Source organism: Oncorhynchus keta, chromosome 15 (assembly GCF_023373465.1).
Source record: "Oncorhynchus keta strain PuntledgeMale-10-30-2019 chromosome 15, Oket_V2, whole genome shotgun sequence".
NCBI classification, from domain to species: domain Eukaryota; kingdom Metazoa; phylum Chordata; class Actinopteri; order Salmoniformes; family Salmonidae; genus Oncorhynchus; species Oncorhynchus keta.
The window spans coordinates 30398015-30425513 of NC_068435.1; positions in this window are offsets into that span (position 1 = coordinate 30398015).

Here is a 27499-nt window from a genome sequence, read left to right on the forward strand (position 1 = left end):
ATAGTCGAGCATCTTTTCGTGACAAAATATCTTGTTTAAAACGGGAACGTTTTTCATTCCAAAAATTAAAATAGCGCCCCCTAACACTTAACTGGAAAATTGCATTCATGGAACTCTTTTGACATCGTTTGGATTGACATTCTTTGTATGGCTCTTTTGCATTTGACCTTATATGGCTCTTTATACATTATTTTGTCTAATATGGCTCTAAACACATGAGCAGAAACCTTTTTTTTCTCTCATCAATCAAGTCCAAAATCAAATCAAACTATTTGTCACATGTGCCGAATACAACAAGTGTAGAACTTGAACCGTGAAATGCTTACTTACAAGCCATTAACCAACAGTGCAGTTCAAGAAAGAGTTAAGGAAAATATTTACCAAATAATAAAAAATAAAAAGTAACACAATAAAATAACAATAACGAGGCTATATACTGTAAAGGGGGTACCGGAACCAAGTCAATGTGCGGGGTTACAGGTTAGTCAAGATCATTTGTAAATGAAGGTAGGGAGGAAGTGACCATACATAGATAATAAACAGCGAGTAGCAGCAGTGTACAAAACAAATGGAGGTGTCAATGTAGTTCAGTGGCCATTTGATTAATTGTTCAGCAGTCTTATGGCTTGGGGGTAGAAGCTGTTAAGGAGCCTTTTGGTCCTCCGGTATCACTTGCCGTTAAGTAGCAGGGAAAAAAGTCTATGACTTGGGTGACTGGAGTCTGACAATTTTTTGGGCTTTCTTCTGACACTGCCTAGTATATAGGTCCTGGATTGCAGGAACCTTGACCCCAGTGATATATTGGGACATCCATACACATTACCCTCTTTAGCGCCTTGCGGTCAGATGCCGAGCAGTTGCCATACCAGTCGGTGATACAACCGGCCAGGATGTTCTCGATGGTGCACTTTCAAATTCTTGACATTTTCCGTATTGACTGACCTTCATACCTTAAAGTAATGATGGATTGTCGTTTCTCTTGGCTTGTTTGAGCTGTTCTTGCCATAATATGGACTTGGTCTTTTACCAAATAGGGCTATAATCTGTATACCCCCCCATCTTGTCACAACACAACCGATTGGCTCAAACACATTAAGAAGAAGAAAAAAATCCACAAATTAACTTTTAAGATGGCAAACCTGTTAATTGAAATTAATTCCACATGAAGTTGGTTGAGAGAATGCTAAGAGTGTGCAAGGCTGTCATCAAGGCAAAGGATGGCTAGAATCCCATATGTAAAATATATTTTGATTTGTTTAACGCTTTTGTGGTTACTACATGATTCCATATGTGTTATGTCCTACTTTTCTTCAATATAGAAAATAGTACAAAATAAAGAAAAACCCTTAAATGAGTAGGTGTTCTAAAACTTTTGCCCGGTTGTGTATATATATTTTTTACTTCTAAAAAACAGTTTTTGCTTTGCCATTATGGGGTACTGTGTGTAGACTGATGAGGGGGGGGGAAACAATTTATTCAATTAAAGAACAAGGTTGTGACGTAACGTAACAGAATGTAACAGAAGTAACATAACAGAACGTAACAGAATAATAATATATCAATGGGTCTGAATACTTTCCGAATGCTCTGTGTACGCTATCATGACGTTGCCCTGGGGGGTATGTTTATGACAGTCATAAATACCTCTTTCCCCCTTTTTCCTCTCTCTAACCTACTGAGGTTACATTTGCAAAACCCTTGGTTAACATAGAGATTCTGGGAACGTCAGTAGATGGGGGGAAATTAACTATATTCTGGTAATCCGAACAATTGAACATATGCGGTGGTACTTAATGAATATGATGTCAGTTCGGTTGTCATCTGAGACATTTCCATCAATGATAAGATGACATAAACTCTACAGTGGAAAGTCTACACATCAGAAATATCGGATTCACATGAAATTGTTGTTCATTTTAAATAATTTTAAATGTTTGAATTTGAAATTATTTGTGATGGGCTAAAATGTGACATTTGGGTTTTCATAATGCTCAATTTTCATTTTTTAAATGTTACCTTTATTTTACTAGGCAAGTCAGTTAAGAACAAATTCTTATTTTCAATGACGGCCTAGGAACAGTGGGTTAACTGCCTGTTCAGGGGCAGAACGACAGATTTTGTACCTTGTCAGCTCGGGAATTTGAACTTGCAACCTTTCGGTTACTAGTCCAATTCTCTAACCACTAGGCTACCCTGCCGTCAATCAGTGGCCCGCCCTGTGAAGGGACATGGGCTATAAAACTTTTCAATCACGCCCCCTCTCCCTTCCTATATAAGCCCTTGATGACAACATAACTTCCTGTTCCGATGATGTGAGGATGACTATCCTATGTCAGAATGGTTCAGATAATAACTACAGAACGAAGCCAACATCAGCGTGAGCTTTGGTTGAGAATGGTATGAACTTTGAACTCTTATTCACTACAGAAGTGATACCTCCTAGCCATTGAGTTAGCAACAGCTGCTGCAAACGAGGGTTAGGAAGGAACAGACAGAGTATCCCGTCTATCACACAACGACATTACTACAACTTATCCAATTGACCACCAGAGACATTCTTCAAAGGACCGAGGACTTGGTTTGGCAACACGATCTTCCATCTACCACCAACCTACTGAAGCACAGCTCAGAGTAAATATTTATTGCATTTTCCTTTTCCAAATGGGCGGTAATTTAGAATGCATAAGATACTGTATTTACGATAGCCCAGCTTCTTCCCTTTGTTCATTAGTCTTCCCACTCCTTCACTCAACCCAGCCCCTTTTCTTTTGTGTAACAAGCTGTCATATCTGTTCCGCCCGCTAGGGACGTTTTCCTTCATGACGTAATTTGTAATCAAGATATGATTTAATTATGTGTATGTGTAATTCTGTGTGATTAGTTAGATATTTAGTAAATAAGTGATTAAACCCAATTTTGTATTGCTGATTCAAATTGTTAGCCAGGGTTCTTGCAGATAAACTAGAATTTACAACTTTCAGATGAGACTGATTGAGATGACGACTGATATTGACTGCTATTGATGAAAAATATTACTAGGTCTTTCAGAGTTTATTCGGAAGATAACAGCTCTATAAATATTATTTTGTGGTGCCCGACTCTCTGGTTAATTACAGTTACATGATTAGCTCAATCAGGTGATAGTAATTACAGATAAATAATTTTATAGAATAGCATGTCATATCACTTAATCCGGCATAGCCAAAGACACGACAACGCATACAGCAGCTTGTTCAGTTACTCCTTCCAGTTTGTTTTCTGTCTGTCTGTCTGAGTATCTTGAGCATCTGTAATAATGTTCTATTAAAGCGCTCAACCTCTCCATTCCTCTGCAGATGGTGGGGAGTTGTCCTGTTGTTGATTATACATAGTGGAGACCAGGATATGTTGGAGCCTTGTTGGGCGTCGACGGCCAGTGCAGTTGCTTCAAATGAGTCCGATGTTAACTCCTCTGAACATTCTCTCATCAGTATTACCATGTCTATTGGCATTCTGGACAAACTGTTTGCGTCAACGTTCTCTTTGCGTGGACGACATCTGATAGCGAAATGGAAATTGGCGAGTTCTGCAAACCATCTGCACCCTGTTGCATTCAGCTTGGCAATCGACAAGACGTAGGTAAGGGATTGTTGTCACTGTACACTGTGAAGGTCAATGCATACTGTAGTATAAGTAGTCGCGGAACTTTACTGTGATTGACCAGTACAGGACTAGAACCTCGTATTTTCCTGAGTGGAGACTGTAGTTTTTCTCTGATGCATTCAAGGTTCAAGATGCACAGGCTATCACACGCAGTTATCCATCTTGTTTTTGATACAGCACAGCTCCTAAACCTTGTTTTATGTGTCTGTGGGAGGGATGAACTGCTCTGAGAAGTCTGGGATACCGAGTACAAGAGGCTGTACTAAATGGTCTATCAGCCGCTCCATTATCTGTTGATGCTTATCAGCCTACGTGATAGATTTGTGAGAGAGCACTCCCTCATGTTTTCCCCTGTGTCTGCCTTTTCTTTGCTTTGTTGTGTGTTCCTGTAACTTCTTCACGGGGCCCTGTGAGCAGTTTGTAGAGCGGGCTAGCAATGTGTGAGAAATCTTTAATGTATTGCCTATAGTAGCTTAGCAACCCCATGATTTCTCTGAGCTCTCCTACTGTACTTGGTCTTTTGTCCTTCAGAGCTCTGACTGCTGCAGTATCAGCTGGATCGATTTCCCCTTCCCTCAGCAGACACTATTCTCCCTAAATAGCGGGTCTCCGCTTTGAATATCTCACACTTGCTGGGCTTCAGCTTTTTCCCATATTCTCTTAGTCTCTGTAGTACTTTTCTAAAATAGTTGACATGGATCTCAAAGTTCTTGCTGAAGACGAGGATGTTGCCCAGATACGGGACACAGGTCTCATCTCTCAAGCCATCCAAACATTCCTCCATACAGTGCTGGAAGGCTGCTGGTGCATTCATGAGTCCATACGGAAACCAAACCCACTCATACAGGCTCAATGGGGTCACAAAAGATGCTTTCCTTTGCCGTGGACCCCTAGTGATAAGCTTGTCCCTGATCCAAGAGTGAAAACCTAGGAATTTTCTCCAAGGCTGTCCATGATATCCTGTACTCTGGATATTGGCTGGCGGTAAGGGTGAGTCTTCCTGTTCAGCTCCCTGTAGTCTATGCACAGTCGTGAGCTGCCATCCCATTTCCTTACACATACGACTAGAGAAAAATAAGGAGAGCTGGACTTTTACACCCAGCCCTGTGCTATCGGGTCATGCACGTAGCCTTTCATCTCTTTGTATCATTGTGGGTTTGTGCAACAGGATCACTGTCTATTAATGATATGCTCAGATTCAGATGCTCAATGCAGCCAATGTCTCATTTGGAAAATTAGCTTGATTCCTCTCTCAACAGTTGGTGAATGAATTGTTGCTGCTGAGTGTCGAGGTACCTCAGATCAACAGGAGGAATCCTATAAGTCTTCAGTATTTTCACTCTGTCTGAACTCTATTGACAGCTACAAGGGGGGTGTTGACGGCAGGATACACTGACTTCATTTCCTGCACAGTGCCAATTACAGTTCACCCTGTTAACATGATGTCATGGTCTGTGACGTTCTGAACATCAATGATGACATGTGGTGGCAGGATACATTGGTGTCAGGATGACATGTGGAGAGGAATCTTTTCTCAGCTTTACTAAGAGTCGCATAGAACTAAAGGCCACTGAGGGTTAACATCAGGCTCAAAGATCAGTGTGGTGTCCGGTGCGTTTAGGTATGTTGATCTGTAGTTTTCACCAGCTGCTCGTATGACTGTTCAGCAGTCACTAGCTTTATGAAGGCCTGGACATTGTTTTTCCTTAGGCTAGGAAAAGCCATTCTCACTGTCTCATTTAACTGCTCTGTGCGTGTGCCTCCTAGCTGTACATTGTTGTTGACGATTTGCTCAATCACATTAATGCCAATAATTGGATGAGATAGCCCTTCATCTCGAGCACTGGGATGACTAGTTATTTAATGTCAGTTGCCTCTGAGGCCAGTTTGAAAGTCACTTCTATCCAAACTGCATAAGGCATGTTCATTCAATTGGCAGCTACTACAATATCTGTAGTGAGTTAGGTGAGTCAATTATATCTGCAACATTTTTCAGCCTAACTCCAGGTAAGTTTTCATCTTTCCACAGTTCATCAATGATACACACTGTAGAGCCAATGTCCCACAAGGCTTGAGTTCTCTGGCCCTGTAGACAGCATTCAACAAAGCACTGTTTTCCTACTAAGGCAGTTACAGTAGAAGGCTGGCTTACCTCAGCAGAAGTCTTCTTTGTTACATTCATCTTCATACAGGAGTATGGTCTCTGTGCAGTATTTCCGGTGTTCAGACCAGTGTTCCTTTTGATATTCTTACAGGAAGAGCACTGTTCTTACAGGGAAAAGCACTGTTTCAGTCCATTGCCCTTTTGTCTCATTCCACAGGTTGTACAGTGTTGCGACGTGTCTGTGTGAATGGTTACTCCCTGTCCCACGGGGGCAACCTATCATCGTTTAAAGGGACCTCTCTCGTTGGCCTTGTTCATCTGAACCAACAGCCTGCCAGAAAGTAGTCGCTGCTCCCACATCTGTAACAGTGCTGGCAGCACTCCTCTGATCCGCTGTGTTGACAGTGGAAGCACGTTCTCATACGGGCACGGTTTGCGGGTGCACTGTATTGCTGTGGTGCATATCTCAGCTGGAACTGGGCTACTTCTCTCAGCGGTGGTTCAAATTGCTGTTGATGGCCCTGGGTGGTTTCCCTCATCCGTCCCAGGCCACAAGCTGGCCAGTGCTGCTGCGGTGGGACTTGTGCTTGATAATGCGTTGTCATGTTGTCACATTGCTGCGGTATAAACACAGGTTGTTGTATGGATTCTCTGATTTGTGAGGCTTCAACACTCAAGGTCACCATCATGTCAGACCTCAGTTCTTTTAGCTTTGATACCAGTTCAGGGGGAAGTTTTGGTGTATTCTGTTGGGGCGGGCATTTCTTTTCAACAAGAGCCTCATCAGTCTGAGCTGATTGGACAGTGCCGGGCCAATGTGGCATAGCCGTTTCTCTTTTGTTCTGTTTCTCTGTCTCGCTAGCACATGCGGCATTCAGTTTCTCTAGGAACAGCTCATCTGTAGTTTTTGTGTCTAAGAGGTAAGGCTGCATGTACGTTCTTGTGTTGTCATTTTGTAGACCAGTCAGGACAGTATGCATGAACCTGCTCTGGACCAGTGCTGAGTCATACGTAACTTCTTCGAGATAGGGGGCGCTCTATTTTTGGATAAAAAACGTTCCCGTTTTAAACAAGATATTTTGTCACGAAAAGATGCTCGACTATGCATGTAATTGACAGCTTTGGAAAGAAAAAACTCTGACGTTTCCAAAACTGCAAAGATATTATCTGTGAGTGCCCCAGAACTAATTCTACAGGCGAAACCAAGATGAAATTTCATACAGGAAATGCCCCAGATTCTGAAGGCGCTGTGTTCCAATGTCTCCTTATATGGCTGTGAATGCGCCAGGAATGAGCCTGTACTTTCTGCCGTTTCCCCAAGGTGTCTGCAGCATTGTGACGTATTTGTAGGCATATCATTGGATGATTGACCATAAGAGACTACATTTACCAGGTGTCCGCCCGGTGTCCTGCGTCGAAATTATTGCGTAATCTCTAGGTCCATGCGCGTTCCATTTCTTCAGAGGAGAAACTAAACTGCCACGAATGATTTATCATCGATAGATATGTGAAAAACACCTTGAGGATTGATTCTAAACAACGTTTGCCATGTTTCTGTCGATATTATGGAGTTAATTTGGAAAAAACTTTGCGTTGTAATTACTTAATTTTCAGGTTTTTTCTTACCCAAACGTGATGAAGAAAACGGAGCGATTTGTCCTACACAAATAATCTTTTTGGAAAAACTGAACATTTGCTATCTAACTGAGAGTCTCCTCATTGAAAACATCTGAAGTTCCTCAAAGGTAAATGATTTGAATTTGAATGCTTTTCTTGTTTTTGTGAAAATGTTGCATGCTGAATGCTAGGCTAAATGCTATGCTAGGCTATCAATACTCTTACACAAATGCTTGTTTAGCTATGGTTCAAAAGCATATTTTGAAAATCTGAGATGACAGTGTTGTTAAGGCAGACAGGATTTTCTGTCTCAGATCCAAGGAACGGATTAGGATGTTTTGTGGGGTCTCTTTGCTTCTTTATATTTCTGATGAGAGTTGGCTTCACAGTTCATTTGCACCCTTCTCTTGGTAGTGAGACTGCAGTATTCTCCTCAGTGTGAGTAGAGTCAACTCTGACTTCTTCAAGATAGTTCCACATTTGCATCCCACATTTGCATCCCAGATGCAATACCAATACCACTCCCAGATGCTTACCACTGCATCCACTATTACCATTACCACTCCATCCACTATTTCTATCTCTGGATACCATTGATTCAGTCTGTTTTCGATTTGGTGAGCAAGGCTGGAGAATGTGAGTTTTGGCCTGGTTCACCTATTTGATCTGTTGTTTTGAACTATTTGTGCCATACAAAGAGTGCATTTGCACTGTGTTTTGAGGAGGGGGCGGGGCCTGGTTTGTGTCAGTGTCGTTTACATTTTTGTTAATAACAAGCTCCTGCATCTCACTTTCCTTTTGATTTAGTGAAAGCCTTAATTACTGTAGCTCTGTTTGTAGTTTTTTGTTTTCTTCATTTCGTCCGTTGAACTGAACTCCTGCATCTCATTTATAAGGTTCAACAGTTCTGACGTACTATCATCCTCTAGGTCTTTTACTTCTTCCCGTTGTGTCATGCGCATGTTCCTAGTTAGATTCTCTTCAATGACATTAGTTATTTCAATGACATTATCTTTCGTCAGTTTATACAATGCTCATTTCACTGATATTTGCATTTCCTCTAATGCTGGTTCTATTTTACTAGAAAAAAAAGTTGACAACACTTTTCGTGAAGGTTCTCTTTTACTTAATGGACCTTGCTGCTCCCTGATGTCCACTCTGATCTCAGTTTGCACGCACTCCTTTTTCAGTGTCTGTGAAACCGCCACTATAGCCCTCTGTCATCTGCCTGAGTTGAATTTGCCTGAGTTGAATGTTGTCGGTAAAGGGTCTTCCTATCTCGTGTAGAAGATCTTATGTGCATCTTAGCAGAGCCTCCAAAATGTTATACTCCTGAAAGGGGGAAATATGTTAATAAATCGCACAGAGATTCAGCTTCAAGTCACTTGTAATGAGTGAGCTGGGAAGCCCCATGCAACCCTATAGGAATTCCTAGGTATAACCAATCAAACTCAGATCAGACATCAATAGAGAACACAGATCGCATAATCAACATTGAGATAAATGAATGACATATTACTTACTGGTACACATTATGATTCTGAATTATTATTTAGTTATTAGGCACTTTCAATTCTATCACAAAAGCATTCTCAGTTGAATGATCCATCTTGAAGCCAGAATGGTTAGGGTCAAGAAAATCGTTCTGAGAAAGATAACGACAGAGTTCATCAGACACAGCACGCTCAAGTGCTTTGGAAAGAAAAGAAAGAACATATACAAGTCTATATTTGTTGGATGAGTTGAGTGTTGGTTTCTTGAGGAGGAGAGCAGCTCCTCCTCAAGAAGGAATGGGAGACGGTCTCCAGAGGTGGCCTAATAATACAGGCAAGCTTCAGTTCTCACTTAACCTCTCTGAGCACGGAACCCGGTAGCGGTCTGAAATTCCACAACATACGGTGATCGCTACATAAATAGTCATATTAAACATTCATGAAAGTACAAGTGTCTCACATGTATCGAAAGGCTAAAATCTTGCTAATCCAACTACGTTGTCAGATTTAAAAAAGGATTTACTGCGAACGAATACGATGCGATTATCTGAGGATAGAGTGCCATAAAAAACAACTATTTCAACCAGCACAGGCGTAACAACATCACAAACTGCATTAAAATTAATTGTTTACCTTTGACGATCTTCATCTGTTTGCAATCCCAATGCTCATTGTTACACAATGAATGATCTTTTGTTTGATAAAATCTGTTTTTATAGCCTAACACTAAACATTTTGTGAACTGCTGGTGTCGTGAATTCCGTCTCATTCCATTTTCGAGGACACATTCCAGGTAAATAACCCACACAAATCGTGACTTTTCCAATCATGTTTGGGTTTCATTGCAATCAACTGGTTTGTTTGTAACACAACCAAACCTGATGGGCCATTTCGCAGGACGTATTGACTGAAAGAAAACGATTTGAAGACAACAAGTAATGACATCACTGTGCACCAATGATATGATCACTGTTTCGTTGATTGACTGTATTTTAACCCAATGACCACTGATCGTCTTGAAATCTAGCTGGGTAGATAGCCAATGAGCTGAGGTAAAGTAAAGAGAGTCATTCGCTATTGAAGTTTTATTCCGGAAGGAGCTAAGCATTTTACGCACAGCATTGTTTTGGTAAACGCGCAGACTCAGCTGTTTATATATCAATCAGTATGGCGACTAAGTCAGGGAATGCTAAATCTAAGTCAAGATATACAGATGTACACACAATTTTTGAAGAAATTGATCGGAAAAGTGAGACAGCGATTGTTGTAGGACGATTAATTTAGCGATTCCCAAGTGGAGGAATATTTTTTGAAAGGAGAGGACACCATTGTAGCCACTGTGTATAATCTGTAACGATGCCTGTAAAGGAGGAACAATGTCACCGTTTTGGACTGGTAAGTTCTTCTCATGCTAATGACCTTGTTTGAAATTAATAATATAAAATATTATTTGTGATTTGTTTTAATTTTAGAAGCAATATATAAAAATGTAATGTAATGAAATGTGATGAAATGATGTAATGAAATGTAATGAAAAGTGATGAAATGTGTCTGCCGCCCCACCCCAACCCACATGAAATAGCCTATTTAAGGCTGTTGAGGGGAGGGCAGGCCCACAACAATGGCCAAAGTGAAATGGAGACAGTAGATACAGCTGGTCTGTTGTAATATAATAGAGACAGTAGATCTAGCTGAAATGTCATAATATAAAAGAGACAGTAGATCTAGCAGGTCTATAATAATATACTCAACCTTATGTTCCCTGTACTGTCTCTCTCTCTCTCTCTCTCTCTCTCTCTCTCTCTCTCTCTCTCTCTCTCTCTCTCTCTCTCTCTCTCTCTCTCTCTCTCTCTCTCTCTCTCTCTCTCTCTCTCTCTCTCTATATATATATATATATATATATATATATATATATATATATATATATATATATATATAATGTTTATTATACCTCAGCAGCACAATATTGTGTAGAGCTTTGGCAAAGTGGGTGATGTTATATCCTTCCTGTTTCGCCCTGTCCGGGGGTCTCATCTCCTGACCCCTCCTGTCTCAGCCTCCAGTATTTATGCTGAAGTAGTTTGTGTCGGGGGGATCGGGTCAGTTTGTTATATCTGGAGTACTTCTTCTGTTTTATCCGGTGTCCTGTGTGAATTTAAGTATGCTCTCTCTAATTCTCTCTTTCTCTCTCTCGGAGGACCTGAGCCCTAGGACCATGCGTCAGGACTACCTGGCATGATGACTCCTTGCTGTCCCCAGTCCACCTGGCCTTGCTGCTTTTCCAGTTTCAACTGTTCTGCCTGCGGCTATGAAACCCTAAACTGTTCATATTCACTCTTGAGGTGCTGTCCTGTTGCATCCTCTACAACAACTGTGATTATTATTATTTGACCCTGCTGGTCATCTATGAACGTTTGAAAATCTTGGCCATGTTCTGTTATAATCTCCACCCGGCACTGCCAGAAGAGGACTGGCCACCCTTCATAGCCTGGTTCCTCTCTAGGTTTCTTCCTAGGTTTTGGCCTCTCTAGGGAGTTTTTCCAAGCCACCGTGCTTCTACAGTTTGGGGTTTTAGGCTGGGTTTCTGTACAGCACTTTGAGATATTAGCTGATGTATGAAGGGCTATATAAATCAATTTGATTTCATAGGGGACTGAGTGTCTTCCAAATATTGAAAGTGTGTAAATAGTTACCCATGTTATTTTGTAAATGTATATATATTTTTTCCATATTCTTTTCTCCACTTTTTGGTGGGGTGTGTTAGAATACCATTTTGTATATAGTTATTTGTTTCAAAATGTATACCTTCACCAATTTGGCCACTTGGGTACATTTGGGCTACTTGTATGGGACACCTGGGTGACTTCATGATAACTGTCATGTAGCACACTCATTTTGGAAGTTATCATTCTGAATCTTTGCACAAGTAGTGTTCCCTCTTAAATGATTCACTGAAATTGTCCCCATCATCCTATCTGAATGTTTGTTTTATCTTGTTCATTTTAAAGATGATGATACAACAATCAAAATAAAAAACATGTTTTTTTCATTGTATTATCTAAACCAGATCTATTGTGTTATATTCTCCTACATTCAATTCACATTTACACAAACTTCAGAGTGTTGTCTTTCAAATGGTACCAAGAATATGCATATCCATTCTTCTGGGCCAGAGCTACAGGCAGTTAGATTTGGGTATGTCTTAAGGCGGAAATTGAAAAAAGTAGGGGGGTAGCTCTAAGAGGTTGACTTTAGGCTGTTTATGAATTGACAAGTTACATAGGAAAGAGAGTATTATGGATCAAAAGAGGACTGGAATGCTAATGAGTATTGTACTGTCGTGTCTTTGGCATCATTAAAAGTGAAGACTGTTATTTTATCAAATCAATTCTCTGTAATTATTATTACGTGATTAAACTAGTCATGTAAATGTAATTAACTAGGAAGTCCGAGCACCACAGAAAGTCTTCAAATTACAAAGTTATAATTTTCAGAATATAACTCTTCAGATATTTTTATATCTGATCAATTAGTCTTCTATTAATTAAACTGTCTCCTGTCTCCTGGCAAACGTCATCCTAGGGTTTAAGAGAAGAGGCCGCTGCACTTTGATAAATAGTATCACCATAATCAAGAACAGGTAGAAAGTTTGACTGCACAATCTGCTTCCTGCAGATGAGGGAGAGACTAAATCTGGTTCTGTAAAAAAGTTCACTTTAAATCTTAGTTTCTTAACAAGCTCAATTGTATGTTTTTTTCTAAATAAATCATTGTCAATCCAAATTCCATGTTATTTGTATATAGGGACCCATTTGATTATAGAACCATTTGATGAGTAAAGATGCAATCCATCTAAAACAATCTTATGAGAACTTGAAAAAAACATGTATTTAGTTTTGCCTGTATTAACCGAAAGATAAAAAAGTATATTTTAATATATTACAAGTATACTCAAGTATACATAAATAGACCAATATATATATATATATATATATATATATATATATATATATATATATATATATATATATATATATATATATATATACTTCAGATTGTGTTGCATAACTTTGTAAATTGAATAAATTAAATAAGTATACATTTGTTTTGTTATTTGTAAACTCAATTTCCCTTTATCTAATATTAGGTTTCGATAACATTCAATATCAAAAATATGCAAAAATAGAGAACATTAGAAAGGGGACAAATACTTTTCATGGCTCTATACTTCAAGGAATTTGGACTTAACCCCATCAATCACACTTGCCTAATTTCTGTCACTAAGACAATCATAAAACCACAAACAGGAGTCAGAACTCAGGCCTATCGAGGACAACTTACTCAATAAAATAGCATGATCAAAAGTATTTAAAAAATTGACAGCTCAGTGTCTAAGGTGGTCAGGTGATATGATCCTTAACTTGCCCCTCAAAGCACTTCATGATGACAGAGGGGCGAGTTCTATGTGGCGATAGTCATTTAGTTCAGTTACCTTTGCATTCTTGGGTACAGGAACAATGGTGGCCATCTTGAAGCATGTGGGGACAGGGAGAGATTGAATAAACACACCAGCCAGCTGGTCTGCGCATGCTCTTAGGACGCGGCTAGGGATGTCGTCTGGACCGGCAGCCTTTCGAGGGTTAACATGTTTAAATGTCTTACTCACATCAGCCACGGAGAAGGAACCACATTCCTTGGTAGCTGGCCGCATCAGTGGTACTGTGTTATCCTCAAAGCGGTCAAAGAACGTGTTAAGCTGGTCTGGCAGCAAGACGTTGGTGTCTGCGACGTCAGTGTCTCGATATTGACGTTTTTCCTGTTTGATTGCCTTGTGGAGGGAATAACTACTCTGTTTGTATTCTGCATATTCCCCGTCACCTTGCCATGGTTAAATGCTGTGCTTTGTGCTTTCAGTTTATGCGCATATTCTGCCATCTATCCACGGTTTCTGATTAGGGTAAGTTTTAATAGCCACAGTGGATACAACATCTCCTATACACTTCTTGATGAAATCAGTAACCATCTCAGTGTACACATCAATATTATTCTCGGAAGCTACCTGGAACATATCCCAGTCTGCGTGGTCAAAACAATCTTGAAGGGTGGATTCCGATTGGTCAGACCAACATTGAATAGTCCTTAGCACGAGTGCTTTCTGTTTGAGTGTCCACCTATAGGAAGGGAGGAGCAAAATGGAGTCATGTTCAGATTTGCTGAAAGGAGGGCGGGGGAGGGCCTTGTATGCATCACCGAAGATAGAGTAGCAATGGTCAAGTGTTTTTCCAGCGCGAGTGTTACAGTTAATATGCTGATAGAATTTAGGTATAATTTTCATCAAACTTGCTTCGTTAAAATCCCCAGCTACAATAAATGCAGCCCCAGAATATATGGTTTCCAGTTTGCATAAAGTCCAATGAAGTTCCTTGGGGTGGTATCGGCTTGAGGGGGGATATACACAGCTGTGACGATAACCAAAGAGAATTATCTTGGGAGATAATACTGTCAATTTTATTGTGAGGAAGTTTAGGTCAGTTGAACAAAAGGACTTGAGTTCATGTATGTGGTTACAATTACACCATGAGTCGTTAATCATGAAACCCACCCCCGCTCTTCTTCTTCCTGGAGAGATGTTTATACCTGTCGGTGCGATTCACTGAGAATCCAGGTGGCTGCACCGACTCCGACAGTACATCCCGATAGAGCCATGTTTCCGTGAAACAGAGTATGTTACAATCCTTGATGTCTCTCTGGAAAGCAACCCTTGCCCTGATCTAGTCAACTTTGTTATCTAGGGACTGGACGTTAGCAAGTAATATACTCAGAAGCGGTGGGTATTGTGCACGCCACCTAAGTCTGACGAGAAGACCGGTCTGGCTCCCTCTTTTCCAGTGGTGTGGTTTTTGGTTGGCATTTACATTACATTTACATTTAAGTCATTTAGCAGACGCTCTTATCCAGAGCGACTTACAAATTGGTGCATTCACCTTATGACATCCAGTGGAACAGCCACTTTACAATAGTGCATCTAAATCTTTTAGGGGGGATCAGTTCAAATGCCCTGGGTGGTGCGGACAAAGGATCCACTTCTGGAAAGTCTTATTCCTGGTCGTAGTGCTGGTAAGTTTATCCCGCTCTGATGGCCAATAGTTCTTCCCGGCTGTATGTAATAACACATAAGAGTTTTCTGGGCTAACAATGTAAGAAATAATACATAAAAAAAACGAAATCCTCCAAAGTTTCCCAAGGACTAGAAGCGAAGCAGCTCTCTCTGTCGGCTCCATTTTTTTTTGCCTCTTAGCTTGACAAGGAAGCATTGAAATGGGGCTATACTTATTAACATCACTACTATCCCTGCCATTATGGAGTAGCAGCAGAAGAGCTGATTTCCAAACTTTTGGAATATTTCCTGATAACAATGTTAAATAAAACAATGTGGATTATTGAGCCAACAATGATGGGCGCTGAAAACTTAAGCAGACCAGGATCCAATTGGTCAGCCCATTTGGACATCTTGTTGCCTATTGAAGCATCCATGACTTCTTTTTCTGTAAATCACAATAAAGAAAAGCTTTGAATATAATTTCCCCCTACAAGTTTCCCCTACCAGCATCCAGCCCAATGACATTGTGAATAGGAAAAAAGTTCCTTCAAAGAGATAATAATGCCTTCTATCGCTCAATTCCCACAACAATGGGGGCATTCAGCTGAGCTAAAATGTGAGAGGACACAGAGAACCTGGCTGACCTCTGCCTTTCCATGCAGTAGACCACTTTGCCTTTTGTTTGACTCAAATTCAAGCATTATACGCCCTGGGTGGCATCGTGGCTTAACTTAATTAATGAGCATTACGACGACAGCAGTCAATCACAACGAGCCATGCTCTTATAAAAACTTCCAGTCTTGCGTCATTGAGTTTGAACCAGTCCTGCCAGCCACCCCCTGCCAGCCAGAGTAGCCAAGTGCTTGTTGAGCCTAGTGGACCATCCTGTTTAACGGGCTAACCCGGGGCTTCAGAATGTGAGATAGGCCTGAACCATTTTGGGCAACGCTCAATCAACCTGATTCTAAAGGGTCTGTGCGTTGCGAAAGGGCTGTGTATAGTAGTACTGCAGTGTGTGCAAGTAGCAGATCTGCTCGACAAAGCAGGTTTTAAAGGTCATGTTTTCTCTGCCTCCGTGCACACCAGAACCTTATAGAGGGTACGGTTTACACACTACGTTGTATATGTAAATTAAAGAATGCCATTCAACTCTCCAGTGATTAATGCTGTTAACCGAAGGGCTGCTGGGCTCGGGAGTTGTGACTGGATGGAAAGTCGCTCTGAAAGCCACCCCAGTGGCCACTATTTTTAGTTTACTGCTAACTAAGAAGTTGTTGAGAATTCCTCTCAAATCAATTAATCCCTCAGTGACGTGGAAACACTGTCTGACTCGCAACCCTTCTTCTTTGTTTATTGGAAAGGACATAAATAATATGGCACAGTTGTAACTTGTCAGAAATATAATTAAGCATATGTGCAAGTCAAGCCAATAAACTTTTTTTTTCGTGGGGAGCACAATGTCATGCTTCTGCCCTGCCTTACAAGAAGCCAATTATATTATCAGCGTGGGACCTCCGTTCGACATCCCGTGTCCTGATACTCTAATGAAATAAAAGTGGTTTCACACATGCTCCTGCTGTGTCCTTGACGCTTTGAAATGTCTACTTTGCAATTTTAGTCATTTGGGTAAGGGGGGTATTTTCAAAGATACCATGGTGTCAAGCAGACTCCGCAGGGAAGAATTTCAGGCATCCCAGCTCACATTTCAATATGACGTGGCACTAGTCAGTATCCACCAGGGTATACTGCTGAAAATATTTAATACGTGTTATAATACACGTTAACATGTCATAATGTTCGTATCAGACCATGTAGCAATCTTTTATACAATACTGAAATGTTGGAAAATGTCAATTGCATCAGTTGGCTTTTAAATACAAAAATGTGAAATACATCTTACAGTACAAACTGGATTCTTTAATTTATTTTCTGGAGTGTAATGTCAGAATAGAAGAGACTTGTCACATTCTGACCTTGGTTCCTTTGTTTTGTCTTTGTTTATATGGTCAGGGCGTGAGTTGGGGTGGGCAGTCTGTTTTTCTATGTTTGGTTTCTGTGTTCAGCCTAGTATGGTTCTCAATCAGAGGCAGGTGTCGTTAGTTGTCTCTGATTGAGAATCATACTTAGGTAGCTTTTTCCACCTGGGTTTTGTGGGTGTTTATTTTCTGTCTTTGTGTTATGTGTGTATGTCACCAGACAGGACTGTTTAGTTTCGTTCGTTCATTTTGTTATTTTTGTTTTGATTCAGTGTTCAGTGCTTTCTTTCATTTAAATTCTTAACACTTACCACGCTGCGCTTTGGTCCTCCTCTCTTTCTCCCGAAGACGATCGTTACAAGACTTCTTTCTCTAAGTCATCAACTCCAAAGACCCCAAATTTTACAAGAGTCAGAGATGTTTGTTGTAAATGCTCAACATGCTGTCATAAAATGTTCCAAGCTGTGTGTGATGGTGGGGGTTTAAAACTCCCTTGTCCTAATGAGCTCTCTCTCTGACAAACAGATGTGAGCGAAGCAGTGCTGTGTGAAGTTAACATCTGTACATAATTGGATATTGTACCTGCTATTGCGGAAAACATGTTGTGGGCCCCCTTTCCCTGTGAGAAGAAGTCATTATCAATGTTTATGTTAATGCGTAGGAGCCCTGTTCTGTTTTCCGGATTGAAGCAGTTTTCGATTGACTGCTATAAAAAACCATTCCCTCCATCAGCTGCACATGTTCGTGCTGGCGTACTCACTCCTACTTAGACTGGGAAAGGTTTCGGGTGTGTGAGCAATTTGTTTTACAGCTCAGAGGCGACTTAGAGAACCTTACCACTTGGCTAACAGGGACTCAGAGGCAGCTTTAGTCACGTGTCTATCACCTGGCTGTCATACAGACAGATGTTACCACGGTGATACATGTTGGAAACAGGGTCAGTGTGTCTTTCCACAGCTGCCTTGAAGGGTTTGATAGTGATGGTTTTGGTACTGAAGAGAAACCTTCATCAGTTCAGAAGAAAGGTTTAGCATTAGGGAAGCAATATTTGTACGTTTTTAATGACCACTTATTAATAGATGATTAAATAATGTTATTAATACACATTTTAGTAAGTTGTTAAAAGGCATTAATCAGTCAGACTTACATGTAACATTTGTATTTAGGATATTAATTGGACAGTAATTCATCTTCTTTAAAATGTATTGACGGCAGAGCGACATGAAACATAATGGTGCTGCAGGATAAAGTACTCATTTTATCTTTGATATCCTCACATGCCCTGCCTCTCTTTAGTATTCTCCAGAACCTTACTGAATAATTGGTAGCATATTGCGAGAAAAAAATAACCTCTCTGAAAAGAGAGGAGAGAGAGAGAGAGAGAGAGAGAGAGAGAGAGAGAGAGAGAGAGAGAGAAGCAGAGATGGAAAGAGTTATTTGAATAACATTCTAACAGGCCCACAATGTAGTTAATAAAATCCTATGTTGATATATTCGGCTGTTTTTGCTGGATATTATTTAGGATTAGAAAAACTGACTGCCAAATTCTAACTCCTGTTCGTATAAGCTGGTAGCACAGCTAGCCATATAGAAATCGGTGATGGTAGGTAAAGCCATTTTTCAGTGTAGCAGACCATGTCCACATAACACGATGTGGGCGATGAAACAACGGAAGCACCAATCATTTTCAATGATGGGGAAGCAAAGTGGGCGGGGGACCGTTGGGCAATGCGAGCATGGGCGAGGGAGCGAGAACAGAAGTGAAGTTTAACTTTAAGCAAATACACTGTGACATTTCGGTGCTATTGACCAATTGATGTTCACTATAGCTTCCAGTGTCTACTGGATTGCCTTTTGATACCTGTCACGTATACTCCCTCTCCGGCCTCTAGATTATCAGGCTGCTGATTATTCTGCACACCTGTCACCATTGTCAAGCTCACCAGCGCCTCATGACACTCACCTGGACTCCATCACATCCTTGATTTTCTTCCCTATATCGGTCACTCCCTTTGGTGCTTTCCTCAGGTGTTATTGACTGTTTTCATGTCAGTGCGTTGTTTGAGTTTTGTGTTTATTGTTTTGTTAATTTATTAAAACACTCACTCGCTATACTTGCTTCACAACTCTCAGCGCACTCATTACAATACCTAGCATTATCTAGCATGCTTGCTAGTGAGGTGAATTTCACATTATAGTTGATCTGTACTTTAATGAAGTTGATTGGTGATGATGACAGGAACATATATTGGCATAGACATCCAAACAAACATTTACCCCAACATTGTGTGAAATATCAACAATAGCTTAAATGTGGGCAAATTTTTATGGCCGGCATTGAGGAAATTCTGAATCTTTCCAACATGGGGGAAGCGTGCGTGGCTTTTCCAAGGTGTCTCCAATTTTTTTGTTTGAATTTCATTACTCTCTTACGGAGTATATGGAGATTTCTCCAATCTCCAGGTTTACAGCCTGGTTGGTTTGATTAGTATAACACATGTATTAAAAGTGTATGAGGATTTGGTTGCCACAGTACAGTCCATGGAGACATTGGAGGCATGCACCATGTTGAAAGATCTCATACCGTAGGTGCTGGCTCTTCCTGGTTCTCCTCCCATGCTGAGAGATCCTGTGCGGGCCTCCGGGAGGCTTGTGCGTTACAAACCACCAGGCCAAACTTGCCCTCTCTCCCCTGAGCACTGCCTTTGTAAAGTATTCAGACCCCTTGACTTTTTACACATTTTGTTACGTCACAGCCTTACTCTAAAATGGATTAAATCGTTTTTTTCCCTCATCAATCTACACACAATACCTCATATTGACAAAGCAAAAACAGGTTTTTAGACATTTTTGCGAATGTATAAAAAATGTCAAACTGAAATATCACATTTACATAAGTATTCAGATCCTTTACTCAATACTTTGTTGAAGCACTTTTGGCAGCGATCACAGCCTTGAGTCTTCTTGGGTATGATGCTACAAGCCTCTCACTACCGTATTTGGGGAGTTTCTCCCCTTCTCAGTCAGGTTGGATGGGGGGCATTGCTGCATAGCTATTTTCATGTCTCTCCAGAGATGTTCTACAGGGTTCAAGTCCGGGCTCTGGCTGGGCCACTCAAGGATATTTAGAGACTTGTCAAAGCCACTCCTGCGTTGTCTTGGCTGTGTACTTAGGGTTGTTGTCCTGTTGGAAGGTGAACCTTCACCCCATTCTGAGGTCCTGAGCGCTCTGGAGAAGGTTTTCATCAAGGATCTCTCTGTAATTTGCTCCATTCATCTTTCCTTCGATCCTGACTAGTATCCCAGTACCTGATGCTGAAAAACATCCACACAGTATGATGCTGCCACCACCATGCTTCAACGTAGGGATGGTGACAAGTTTCCTCCAGACATGACGCATGGCATTCAGGCCAAAGAGTTAGGTCTTGGTTTCACCAGACCAGAGAATCTTGTTTCTCATAGTCTGAGTCCTTTAGGTTCCTTTTGGCAAACTCCAAGCGGGCTGTCATGTACCTTTTAGTGAGGAGTGGCTTCTGTCTGACCACTCTACCATAAAGGCCTGATTGGTGAAGTGGTGCAGAGATGGTTACCCCTCTGGAAGGTTCTCCCATCTCCATAGTGGAACTCTGGAGCTCTGTCAGTGGCCATCGGGTTCTTGGCCACCTCCCTGACCAAATCCCTTCTCCCCCAATTGTTCAGTTTGGCCGGGTGGCCAGCTCTAGGAAGAGACTTGGTGGTTCCAAACTTTATCCATTTAAGGATGATGGAGGCAATTGTGTTCTTAGGGACCTTCAATGCTGCAGACATTTTTTTGATACTCTTCCGCAGATCTGTGCCTCTACACAATCCTGTCTCGGAGCTCTACGGACAATTCCTTCAACCTCAGGGCTTGGTTTTTGCTGTGACATGCACTGTCAACTGTGGGAGCTTATATAGACAAGTGTGTACCTTTCCAAATTATGTGAAATCAATTGAATTTACCACAGGTGGACTCCAATCAAGTTGTAGAAACATCTCAAGGATGATCAATGGAAACAGGATGCACCTGAGCTCAATTTCGAGTCTCATAGCGAAGGGTCTGAATACTTGTGTAAGGTATTACTATTTATTTTTTATATATACTTTCTAAAAAACAGGTTTTTGTTTGTCATTATGGGGTTTCGTGTGCAGATTGATGAGGAAAAAAATGCATTTAATACATTTTAGAATAAGGCTGTAATTTAACAAAATGTGGATAATTTCAGAATTTACTGTGTACGGACTGGTGTTGGTAGAGGTCCAGTTCTAAGACATGTCCAAAGGCTACCTACTTATAGTACCTTACTGAATGTGCTATGCACTTTTCCTCCAACTTTAAAATATAATGACCAGTTTATTTACATGAAAATAAGGTGTTCCTTAGTACAATAGGGGTTATGATGTGTTATGATGTGCGCAAGGTACTGTAGTATGTATGTAGGCTTGATAGAAAAAGTAAGGTTGTACACAGTGGGCATCCAAACTAAGACACACCTCAACATGTCTCCTGGACCCCTGACTAAGATCTAGCACATAATAAACAGCAATTGAGATATTTGTCTTGATCTTTGATATTTGAGAGGAAGAGCTAGGCACTCGAGTTGAGGGCCAAGCCCTGATGTGTTTATTTGAATATTATTCAAATCAAGGAGCTATTGAATGCTAATGTGTGCCGCTCAGCTTTGAGTGTTTTTAATCTATTAAATCATGAAAGGGGCAGTGCTAATGAGTGAAAGATTTGAGTATGTCACGGCCACTGAGCTATGCACAAAGATTCCGGGTATAATGCAGTCTTACTGAAAATAACAAGATTATGAGTCATCTTTGGCTAGTTTCTTCATGTTTTGTCAATCTGCTACCAGAGAAAACAGAAAGTAAACCCTTGGGCACACGGAGAAAAGGTAGGCCTAGCTTGGTAGGGCTGAGCGATTAGTTATTTTTCAGGTCGGTTCGGTTTTGTTTCGTTTAAAAAAACTGTTTTCACAGTTTGGTTTTGATTTTAAAAAACAACATTAAAATAAATGTTGCTTTCTAATTGGAATTCCAAAGCCAAATATTGAGAACATTCAATTGCCAAAACATTTTTAAAAAAACATTGTCTTAAAACTTTTTTTATGACTTCTATTATTTAATTTATTTGTCATCATCTCATCTCTGCTCAGGCAGTAGCAGCCAGCTGTAATATCATATGTGTCAACATGCTGAATTGTAATTGGTTGCATTTTACCGTTGTTTCATACTGCGCTATGATTGGTGAATACCACCCAGGTCGTGAGGTCTTTTTCAGTTGATCATGGCCGGAGACACATGAACATGCCAGTTATAGCTAGCTAATAAAGAGCTGCATTTAGAAATATCCTGTCGTACTGCATTTTATTATGTTGTACAAAGCGAGCAAAACAAGACAACCAAAACTAACTGAAAATGTTTGTAGAGTCACAAGCTTGATGTAGTCATTGCATGATAGGAATATGGGACCAAATACTAAACGTTTGACTATTTTATTTATACGAATCTTTAGGGGTGTCAATCATTTTGACCCCAACCATTTTGATAAAGAAATATATTACTTGTGTGTAGCAAAATCTCTTTCTCTGAGCAATTGTATTGGTATAAAATATAATTAATAATAATTTCCCAATTTTGTTGAACATACAATATAGCTAATTATTTGAATTATTTATTTTATAGAGTATTAATTGCTAATCTTTATCAAGGGTGTGAATAATTTCAGACCCCACTGTATACCAGTGGTGGAAAAATAATTTACAAACAAGCATGTGTGTTTAGTGAGTCCTCCAGATCAGAGGCAGTAGGAATGACCAGGGATGTTCGGTTGATAAGTGCGTGAATTTGACTCTTTTCCTGTTCTGCTAAGCATTCAAAATGTAACGAGTACTTTTGGGTGCCAAGGAAAATGTATGAAGTAAAAAGTACAATATTTTCTTAGGGAATGTAGTGAAGTAAAAGTAGTTAAAAATATAAATAGTAAAGTACAGTAACCCCAAAAAACTACTTCAGTTGTACTTTAAAGTATTTTTACTTAAGTACTTTACACCACTGCTGTATAAACACACACAGAGACACACACGCACTTCATATTATAATGTAACATCACCAACTCAGCTTGTGAAATTGAGAGAAATAGAAATTAAATGATCTTTGAAGCAATTTGACTTGGTTTGTTTGTTTGGTTGACCCTTGTCGGAGCACGATTTGCCATTGATATTGTGAAATACCACTGTGCATGTGTTTTGGAATGGATTTTTCTTCCAACCTGCAACGATATGCAGATGAGATACATTATATTCTCAGATGCTTGATTGTTTGTTTATTCATCGTGAAACTAAACTATTGATTCAAGTAGAATACATGTTGTTGAGAAACATTTTTGCAATAGGCAGGAGAGTGGTGCAGCACACAACAATCTGTTATTGTCTCACGCTGTTCACAAAATAATGTCAGCTCTCAGAAATGCTAATAACACGTAAGACAGAAATAATACAATTGTACTCCTGCAATAGCAGGAATTAGTCTATAAACGCTTCATAACACTCCTAATTCAAATATTTTTGGGGGACTGCTGGCAGTTTGTGTGCGCCCATTGCTTTCCCAGAAAGTTACTCTCATGATGCAGAAGTAGGCTTTGCAGATAAAAATGAGAAGTGTTTTTTAAATTCTCTGTAGTCTATTATGAGCAATTACCACACAGTAGAAACACAACACTAAGTTCTGCCTATAACAAAGAGAGAGTCTATATTAAATTCTAATTCCAATTATCCGCCCAATGATAACTCATTATTATCTAACACCATGTGTATTCTCCGGCTCTCTCTTAACCTCTCTATTTGTTACTCTTTGTTATTCAAAGTGTTTCTCTGTGGAACATGGTTTTCTTAATTGGAATATGTATCTCAGAAGTACTAATGATGAAGAATGTAAGCTACATACTATAATGTATAACTTTTGCACAGTTATTGCACTGTATCGGCTAAATAGGAAGTGGGCAGAGAAAGCAGTGGGGAGGAGGGAAGTAGACTACAAGCCCATCAGAAGGCGACCCCGACCTCGCCCAGCAGTGTATCACTGACCTCATGTCCGAGGAGCACATCTGGCCCCTCTCGCACCTGTCAGCACTCCACCTTGTGTCCATGGGCTGGGCGGCTGGGCGAGAGATGATTGAATCTCCCCGGTGCCTCTAAGAGAAGGTCTGGAGGATGCAAAGGGGTGAGTAGGATATAAGGAGTGGTGAGAGGTGATTGGCCAACTGAGCAGGGGAGTAAACATGGATGTGATAGTGCCAGGAACCCTTGCAAGCATGGGGCCAAGCCTATCACATCACACGGCCGGAGAACTGAAAATTGACCTCACAGGGAAATGGAGCCGCAATATATAACAGTCTGATCAGAGAAACGATTGACTAAAAACAGCTGTGGTGCTTTTTCAATTAATAACCCATTTAATCCCATGGGTCACAATAGTGCAACACAAAACTTTTGTACTTTACAGGCTCTAGAGGTGTCAAAGTTGCACTTACAAAAAAAGTGTCATATTATGTATTATCATTTAGAGATATGATTTTTCAAAATGGTCACAAGCCACAAGCATATTTCTCCAAGGTGTACTTTTACAGATAGATTTGGCACCAGAAGTCTACATTCAACAGTTTAAAATGCAAATACATTGTTGAAATGTTTTAATATTTTTTTTGTAAACAATGTTTAAAGGTCAATCACTGATTTGGGCTCGTTTTTCATCGATGCTTATTAAGAAACGCTAGAGGCCATGACTGAAGGCAAACAAGAGCCATCTTGGGAGTGTGGTTTGATCAAATCAAAATGTCATTTGTCACATGCACTGAATACAACCTTACAGTGAAATGCTTACTTACAGGCCCAACCAACAATGCTTTAAGAAGTTAAGATTTTTTTTAAATAAGTGTTAAGTAAAAAATAGATAAGTACAATTATTTAAATAGAAAATAAAAGTAACAAATGATTAAACAGCAGCCCGGTACAGAGTTAGTTGAGGTAATTGAGGTAATATGTACATGTAGGTAGAGTTAAAGTGACTATGCATAGATTATAAACAGAGAGTAGCAGCAGCGTAAAAGAGGGGTCTGGGTAGCCCTTTGATTAGCAGGAGTGTGGGTGTTTCTTGGGTGTGTCTTTGCCGTTCATTTACAACAAACAAGCGGAGTAGTGAGTACAGCTCAGCTAGCTTAATTTGTTATGGAGAGAACATTGTTTTGAAGTTGAGGACTTCTCTCCTCCTGATGGACACGCCATCTCAAGATGGTCAGCTAATTCAGTTCTATGGGGAGGCTAAAGCCTGCGCTGACTTTGTGTTTATCCAAGTTGACAGCAGTTATCTAGCATATCTTGGTGATCGCTGCAGCGGGCTATCCTATCTAGCTGATATTTCTTGTCAAATCAGATCGCAAGAGCCAGTGTCTGGAATGTGTTTCATATTACACTAGTTCTACAACAACTTTGATACAAAAGTAGCTTACAACTTATTTTCAATGTTTCATCATGTCATGTAAATACATGTTACAGTGGAAAAGGTATCAGCTATTGCGAGTTGACTGCGCACAGTCTTCAGTCAGCTTCAGTCTCATCAAATCAAATCAAATTGTATTGGTCACATACACGTGTTTAGCAGATGTTATTGCAGGTGTAGTGAAATGCTCATCTCTCCTTATGTCAGCTGTTAGATCTTTACCGAAAAGACAAACTCAGAAATAATATCCTCACATGTGTAGGCTTCATATGGACATTGCACAAACATCTCCCAGCTTGAGTGTAGATACCGTACATCAACTAAAAATAAATGGATGTGTTTCTGTAACAAAGACAAATCATTTTCTGCTGTAAATATCATATTGGTGTGATTACAGTGGCTTGCGAAAGTATTCACCCCTTTTGGCATTTTTCCTATTTTGTTGCCTTACAACCTGGAATTAAAATGGATTTTGGGAGGGGTTGTGTCATTTGATTTACACAACATGCCTACCACTTTGAAGATACAAAATATTTTGTCTTGTGAAACAAACAAGAAATAAGACAATAAAACAGAAAACTTGAGTGTGCATAACTATTCACCCCTCCAAAGGCAATACTTTGTAGAGCCACCTTTTGCAGCAATTACAGCTGCAAGTCTCTTGGGGTATGTCTCTATAAGCTTGACACATCTAGCCAATGGGATTTTTGTCCATTCTTCAAGGCTAAACTGCTCCAGCTCCTTCAAGTTGGATGGGCTCTGCTGGTGTACAGCAATATTTAAGTCATACCACATATTCTATATTGAAATAAGGTCTGGGCTTTGACTAGGCCATTCCAAGACATTTAAATATTTCCCCGTAACCACTCAAATTTTGCTTTAGCAGTATGCTTAGGGTCATTGTCCTGCTGGAATGTGAACCTCCGTCCCAGTCTCAAATGTCTGGAAGACTGAAACAGGTTTCCCTCAAGAATTTCCCTGTATTTAGCGTCATCCATCATTCCTTAAATTCTGACCAGTTTCCCAGTCTCTGCCGATGAAAAACGTCCCCACAGCATTATGCTGCCACTACCATGCTTCACTGTGGGGATGGTGTTCTCGGGAAAGATGAGAGGTATTGGGTTTGCGTACTGACATAGCGTTTTCCTTGATGGACAAAAAGCTACATTTTAGTCTCATCTGACCAGAGTGCATTCTTCCATATGTTGGGGAGTCTCCCACATGCATTTTTAGAAACACCAAACGTGTTTGCTTCTTTTTTTCTTTAAGCAATGGCTTTTCTCTGACCACTCTTCCGTTAAGCCCAGCTTTGTGGAGTGTACGGCTTAAAGTGGTCCTATGGACAGATACTCCAATGTCCACAGTGGAGCTTTGCAGCTCTTTCAGAGTTATCTTTTGTCCATTTGTTGCCTCTCTGATTAATGCCCTCCTTACCTGGTCCGTGAGTTTTGGTGGGCGGCCATCTCTTGCCAGGTTTGTTGTGGTGCCATATTCTTTAAATGTATATATATTGGATTTAATGGTGCTCTGTGGGATGTTCCAAGTTTCAGATATTTTTTTATAACCCAGCCCCTGTCTGTACTTCTCCACAACTTTGTCCCTGACCTGTTTGGAGACCTCCTTGGTCTTCAAAATTTCCGCTTGCTTGGGGGTGCCGCTTGCTTGGTGGTGCCGCTTGCTTGGTGGTGTTGCAGACTTCTGGGGCCTTTCAGAACAGGTCTATATATACTGAGATCACGTGACAGATCATATGACAGTTAGATTGTAAACAGGTGGACTTTATTTAACGAATGATGTGACTTCTGAAGGTAATTGGTTGCATCAGATCTTTGTTTTTCAGACCATGAGACATCATAAAAATCGGCCTTCTCACAAAATCGTCTGTGGCATCTGAAAAGTTTGGACTACACACTCGACCTGGCTAAGGCTTTCAACTCTGTCAATCACAACATTCTATTGGCAGACCCAACAGCTTTGGTTTCTCAAATGATTGCCTCGCCTGGTTCACCAACTAATTCTCTGATAGCGTTCAGTGTGTCAAATCGGA